The 7,172-nt window shown below is 40.0% G+C and overlaps 1 pseudogene; it reads left to right on the top strand.

The window, feature by feature from the left end:
• The first annotated feature begins 4,987 nt into the window (after positions 1 to 4,987).
• Positions 4,988 to 5,517, top strand: LOC102281540 (ferritin light chain pseudogene; annotated as a pseudogene).
• The last annotated feature ends 1,655 nt before the right edge of the window (positions 5,518 to 7,172 follow it).

Here is a 7,172-nt window from a genome sequence, read left to right as displayed (position 1 = left end):
CAGCCAGAAGATGAATGAACACACGAAGCAGAGAGCTGTCCTAGTCAAGGCTCAAAATGTGAGATAGGCCAGCTGATATTAGCACCATTTCCCAATTCACCCACGGCTCACCACAGACGCAGGAGTGAGCCTTGAGGAGTCTGGCTCTCCACTACCACTATGCTGAAATAATAATAGGTTATTACTTTAAGCCACCAATTTTTGGTGTGGTCTGTCTTACAGCATCATTGTGACAATAGATAATTTACTCTGCTGCAAACACTTCATATGGTTTTCTCATTTACTCCTCACAATAGCCTTATATGAGAGAGATAAGGAAACTTAGGCACAGATGGTTTAATTTGCCCAAGATCACAAAACGACTATACTTAACATATTATAAGACATCACCAATTGCAAGAGGCACCATTATTTTATATTCCACTGAGAAACGTGGAGTACAATTTAAAATAAGACACATTCTAGTTTCCAAGATGACAAAACATGAAAAAGTTTTCATGGTTTCATGTTTTGGTAGTTTCTAAGAGAGAAGAATGGAGAAGGCAATGGCACCCCACTCCAGGACTCTTGACTGGAAAATCCCATGGATGGAGGAGACTGGTAGGCTGCAGTCCATGGGGTCGCTAAAAGTCGGACACGACTGAGTGACTTCACTTTGACTTTTCACTTTCATGCATTGGAGAAGGAAATGGCAACCCACTCCAGTATTCTTGCCTAGAGAATCCCAGGGATGGGGGAGCCTGGTGGGCTGCTGTCTATGGGGTTGCACAGAGTCGGACACGACTCAAGCGACTTAGCAGCAAGAGAGAAGAATGAGCAGACGAAATACAGAGGAGTTGAGGGCTCTGAAACTGCTCTAGAAAATGTACAATACCGGGAATAAACACTAAGGTAGGTTATGGTGTTCGGGTGATTATGATGTGAAAATGTAGGCTTATCACTTGTAACAAATACCACTCTGGTGGGAAACAATGAGGTAGAGGCCTTGCATGTGTAGGGAGAGGGGGCATGTGGGAACTTTCTGTACCTTCCCCTCAACTTTTCTGTGACCCTAAAATTGCTCTTAAAATTAATCTATTTAAAAAAAATATGAAAAAGAGGGAATGTATCTTAGAACTGATAAAATAAAGAGGTTGTGGGACTGGGTCTTGGGGCTGGCCATTTTACTTGTTTGAAATAATTTAAGGCACTTGAGTATTCAGCTGATAATTTGTACAAGGTAGCCACCTTTTGTAGCTCTCTAGAATGGCAGATGTTGTGTAAGGAGCCTGAGCCTCTGAAAAATCCTTTATTAGTGCTCTGGGATTTAAATCTTTTCTCTGCCCAGTTCTGTGAACTGTATTGTGATCCTTTTGCTCCAACCAGGACTTCTATTCTTTGCTGTATACTTCATTGCTTGCATTATTTCATTAACATTTCTTCCTTCTAAAGCCCTCTCTGGTTGATCTTCTAAAAATTTCTCCAATTTATCTATGTCTCTTAAAAGAAATTAGATGCTCACTTACTAAATATAGTATTAACGAGACCTAATCACTAGTGCTGAATTAGATTAATTACCTTGCTTGTTTGGAATGTGACATTCATCAATCAATTAATATTCCACATATGTGTCACTGCCCCACTGTATTCCCTAAAATAGATTAGCCTGACTATGGTTTTTAGAGATAGAGAGACCCAGATCAGATATTGCTTCTTTCTGCCACTTGATATTTGTATAACCTTGAACAAGATACTTAACATCTTAAGATCAGTGTCTTCATATAAAAATGTATACAAACACATTGCAGTCTGTATCATTCAGGTTTTGTTCAAAAAAGCAGAATTACCAGAGGGAGATAGAGATAGAGCTGCAGATATAGATATACAGATAGACAGGTGATTTATTTCAGAGATTTGATCTTATACAGTTGTGGGAGCTGATTAGACTATCTAAGTGGGTCTGTTGCTTTTGTACATGCTGCTGTGGCCCAAAGTCTGCAAGTTCAGCAGTTTAGAAAAGGAGATAAGCATAAAATTGGGAAATAAGGACATATAGGAACCATTAAGGCTGAGGGAAATCCACGAGTCCTTCTGGAACCAACACTGGTCTTTCACTGTCTCCAAGCCTCCAGCATCAATGATAGGAATATCCTGCTGGATAAGCCACCTCCTTTATCACTTTTTAAAATGCTGCCTCAATATTCCACTGGCTATATATGATACATATTCTTTCTCCATTCATCCACTAATGGACACATATGTCAGGGACTGTCTGTCCTTCCATGCAGAGATAAGCTGTTGCTAGCACTGCCTCCTTGCCGGGGGCAGCAGGGACTTCCCAGATGGCTCAGTGGTAAAGAACTCACCAGTCAATGCAGGAGATGGGGGGCTTGATCCCAGGGTAGGAAAGATCCCCTGGAGAAGGAAATGTCAACCCACTCCAGTACCCTTGCCTAGGTAATCCCATGAACACAGGAGCCTGGTGGGCTACAGTCCATGGGATCTAAAAAGAGTCCAACATGACTTAGAGACTAAAGAACAACAAACAACAAGCTCCCACTGCCAAACCAATGAAAGAATGACCACCAAAATACTCTGATTTCCCACCATTCTTTCTCATACAAAATAAAGATAAGACAGTGTAGGATTGGAAGTTACACTGTCATATGAGTGTGTAGTATTACAACTGCCCCTGAAGAATGTGAGGGTATTTAAACTGTTCTCTGCACAAAAAAACTTGATCTTTCATAAACACCTCATTTATGAAAGAAATAGAGGTTCTCCCAAATGTGTCATATTACCCATACATACAAGCTGAGAAGCTGAAAGAAATTTTCAACACTTGAGCTAAGTATACACCTATCAGCAAAATTGAAGGAAGTGATATGGCAGTTGTCAGAGGTTCTGCAAATTTGACCTATTCCCACATCAAAGAATAAACCCATGTAACCTCTGCAATGTGTATGACCTACAACAGTACTGGGTGCCCTGAATTTAGTGTTGCCAGATTTAGCAAGTAAAATACACAGAGTGCCCAGTTGAATTTGAGTTCAGATAAACAGCAAATAATAGCGAATTTTTTAGTTATAAATATGTGCCAAATATTACATACAAATCCCTTTTTAATATAAATATGTTCCATGCAGCATGGGGACATATTTATACTAAAATTATTTCTGTTTATCTGAAATTCAAACTTAATTTGGCATCCTGTATTTTACTGGTAACTCTACATGTGCTGGCTGCCAGAGTATAAAAATATGACTGCTACTATACTTTTACCTTCCAAATTACACACAAAAATTCTCTTTTGGCAAATCAAAACCAAAATAAGCACATTACCTCAAATCAGTTAGGATGACCACCATCAAGAGAACAGAAAACAACAAATATTGGTAATGATAGAGACAAATTGGAATCCTCAAACTCTGCTGCTGCTGCCTCTGCTGCTGCTAAATCGCTTCAGTCATGTCTGACTCTGTGCGACCCCATGAATGGCAGCCCACCAGGCTCCGCCATCCCTGGGATTCTCCAGGCAAGAACACTGGAGTGGGCTGCCATTTCCTTCTCCAATGCACGAAAGTGAAAAGTGAAAGTGAAGTCGCTCAGTCATGTCCGACTCTTCACAACCCCATGGACTGCAGCCTACCAGGCTCCTCCGTTCATGGGATTTTCCAGGCAAGGGTACTGGAGTGGGGTGCCATTGCTTTCTCCGCAAACTCTGCTAGAAATGTAAAATGGTACAAACTACTACAGAAGCAGTACAGAGATTACTCAAAAAAATTAAAAATAGAACTACCACATGATCTAGCAATCGCACTTTTGGATATATAACAAAAAAAGTCAAAAGCAAGTTCCCAAAGAAATGTTTGCACATTTGTGTTTGTTGCAGCACTACTCACAAGAGCCAAAAGGTAGACAAGCAACTCAAATGTCCTTTGATATGTGAGTGGATAACCTGTCTTATATACACACAATGGAACATTATGCAGCCTTAAAAAGATTCTATCACATACTACAACATGGATAAACCTTGAGGACATTAAGCTACGTGATATACTCTGGTCACAGAAGAACAAATACTGTATGAGTCCACTCATATGAGATGTCTCAAGTAGTCAAAGTTATATAAATAGAAAGTAGAAAAGTAATTGCCAAGGACTGGGGGAGGGGAGGAGGGTTAGTGTTTAAAAGGAATAGAATTTCAGTTTCACAAGAAAAGGAGTTCTAGAGAGCTGTTGTACAACAACATGAATGTACAGACGTTCCCCAACTTAATGATGGTTTGACTTAGGATTTCTCAACTTTACAATGGTGCCAAAGTGATATGCATCCAACAGAAACCATACTTCGAATTTGGACTTTGACCTTTCCCCTGGACTGGCAATAGGCACTACATTCCTATCTCACAATACCCCGCAGCAGCAACCACTGGATCATGAGAATAAACAAGCAATATGCTTACAACCATACTGTATCCATACAATCATTGTTTTCCACTTTCAGTACAATAACAGTTTCGATAAAGTACATGAGATATTCAGCACATTTTTATTATAAAATAGGCTTTGTGTTAGATGATTTTGTCCAACTATAGTCTAAGGTAAGTGTCTGAGCACTTTTAAAGCAGACTAATAATAATAATAATAAGCTAATAATAGAATGTTCACTAGGTTAGGTGTATTAAATGCATTTTCAATTTAGATTAGGGTTTACGGGGATGTTAAGCCCATCATAAGTGGCGGAAGATCTGTACTTACCACTGTTGAACTGTACACTTAAAAAAAGCTTAAGATGGGCAGTGCACTCAGAGGTCTGTCTCTTGCTTCATATCTTGCTTCAACAGTGCTTGGTCAGAACAGACACAGGGATGCCCCCTGCTCCAGCCTCCGACCACCCTCCAACTTTTTTCTAGCCGCAACATTTGAAATCAGCCGCTCAGCTGTCCAAGATCACTGGGACCAGCCAACACCATTTTTTGAGCTTAACTCCTTATTACTGATCAACCATGAGCCCCCAAATTCATCAGAATTATTCCACCAAGGTGAGGCCACTGTCAACATTCATTTGAGGGCCTTCTACACCTACCTCTCTCTGGGCTTCTATTTCAACCACGATGATGTGACTCTGGAGGGTGTGGACCACTTTTTTGTGCAAATTGGCCAAGGAGAAGTTCAAGGGCATGGAGCTTCTCTTGAAAATACAAGACCAGCGCAGCAGCTGTGCCCTCTTTCTGGACATGCAAAAGCCATCTCAAGATAAGTGGGGTAAAACCCAGGACACCATGGAAGCCATCCTTCTCATGGAGAAGACCCCGAACCAGGCCTTTTGAATCTGCATGGCCTACGCTCTGCCCGCACAGACCCCCACCTCTGTGACTTCCTGGAGAGGCACTTCCTAGACAAGGAGGTGAAATTGATGAGTTACCACCTGACCAACCTCCACAGGCTGGCTGCTCCCCAGGCTGGAGTGGGTGAATATCTCTTTGAAAGCACCCTCAAGCACGATCAGGAACCCCTGGGGCCCTGTGGCCTTTGAGGAGCCCCACTAATATCAGAGCTTGTGCCTAAACCCCTCTCTGCTGCCACTGGGCAGCTATTTAACACACTGGAAACCTCTCTCAAGCCTTGGAGCAAATGGAAACAATAAAGATGGTTAATTTAATGTTATGTATTTATACTCACAATTACAGATAAGATAAAATTAATATGTAAATCTATTATGACCCATGCAAGGCTACATACCAGAAAGGAAATTCTGGAAACATAGCTCCAACTTAGCCAGTTTAACACAAAACAAATTCTCCACACAATGCGCTCTTACATTTGGAAAATTGAATTAGATAATGCATTTGAAACCACTTAGGTGGTTATATATGTAGGTATATGTTAGTACCTAATCTTTATTGTAGAGTATGTACATTTTCTTATACAGCAATTTTCTGGCCTCATATTGTTGCTATGTCACATATTATTCTCATTTGAAAACCCCTCATCAGTTCTTTCCAATAGCACAATTTTAAGCTCACCTTCCCTTTCTAGGACAGGGTGCTGTCCACCACCAAACTTAGTAAAAAAATGTGACTGAGCAAAACTATGTGTTCTGGGACAAATTGTTCTATGACTCAGAATTAAAGTCACTATGAGACTCCATGGATGGAATGGGAAGCCCTGCCTTTGAGAATAGGAAAATGGATTTTCTGTTGTGTGTCACTTCAGGAGAGCATTAGATGTCAAAGGATCCCAGATACTAAGAAACAAAACTGCCTATACCAGAAATAGAATGTGAGAGAATATCAGAGAAGTCAACAGGCCCTTCACAAAGTGTCTGCAGTGCAAGCCATCAGTGGAAATTATGAGGCCAAGAGAAAGGAAAGGGGCTGATAGAGGAGAACCATGGCCTGGGGATGAGAGTGTTATGGTCAGGCATGTACAGCTCCGGGCTCTCTACTCAGTGCTATGTGGTGACCTAAATGGGAAGAAAATTCAAGGAGGGGCTATATGTGTTAATATATGTATAGCTGATTCACTTTGCTGTACAATAGAAACTAACAGTGTTGTACAGCAACTAAATTTCAATAAAAATTAATTTAAAAATAAAATTACCTTTCTCTATGAAATAATGGCAATAGCCATTCCTTTTAAAACATCATCCCAATGTAGCCTTTCAATTAAAAAATAATAATAGCACTTTCCAGGAAAACACACACGCACAAACATACACATACCTTGAAAACATTATGGAAAAATTATACACCAGATGGTTAAAATGATTGTGTGAAGATACTGGGGATACTCAGTTTCAACTTTTATATATTTCTGTATTGTTTGAAGAGTTTTTATAACAATTATGTATTGCTGTTGTAGTTGGAAAAATAAAGATTTATAAAATCTTTTTGTAAAAGAAGGCACAACTACCTTACAAAATTGGCAAGTACACCGTTACAGTGAAAGATTTTAAAATATCTTTTTCAATGATTGATTGTAAAGAGAATCAGGATTTGTCACCTCAAAATATGACACTTTGACATAAGAATTATTTTGTTCTGAAGGCTTTTGAGTTTCTTCAATCACTCGTATGTCTAAAAGCAGAGCTTCCCAAAAGAGCTCAAGTGTCATAAACACCCTTCCTAGAGTAACTCTTAGTCGTCTCTCCTTAGAGAAAGTGACGACCACACCCAGACTGACATGTTA

The sequence above is a fragment of the Bos mutus genome, chromosome 6 (genome assembly GCF_027580195.1).
Source record: "Bos mutus isolate GX-2022 chromosome 6, NWIPB_WYAK_1.1, whole genome shotgun sequence".
Taxonomy (NCBI): domain Eukaryota; kingdom Metazoa; phylum Chordata; class Mammalia; order Artiodactyla; family Bovidae; genus Bos; species Bos mutus.
Note: the sequence above shows the minus strand (reverse complement) of the source record. Positions and strands in the feature narration are given on the sequence as shown.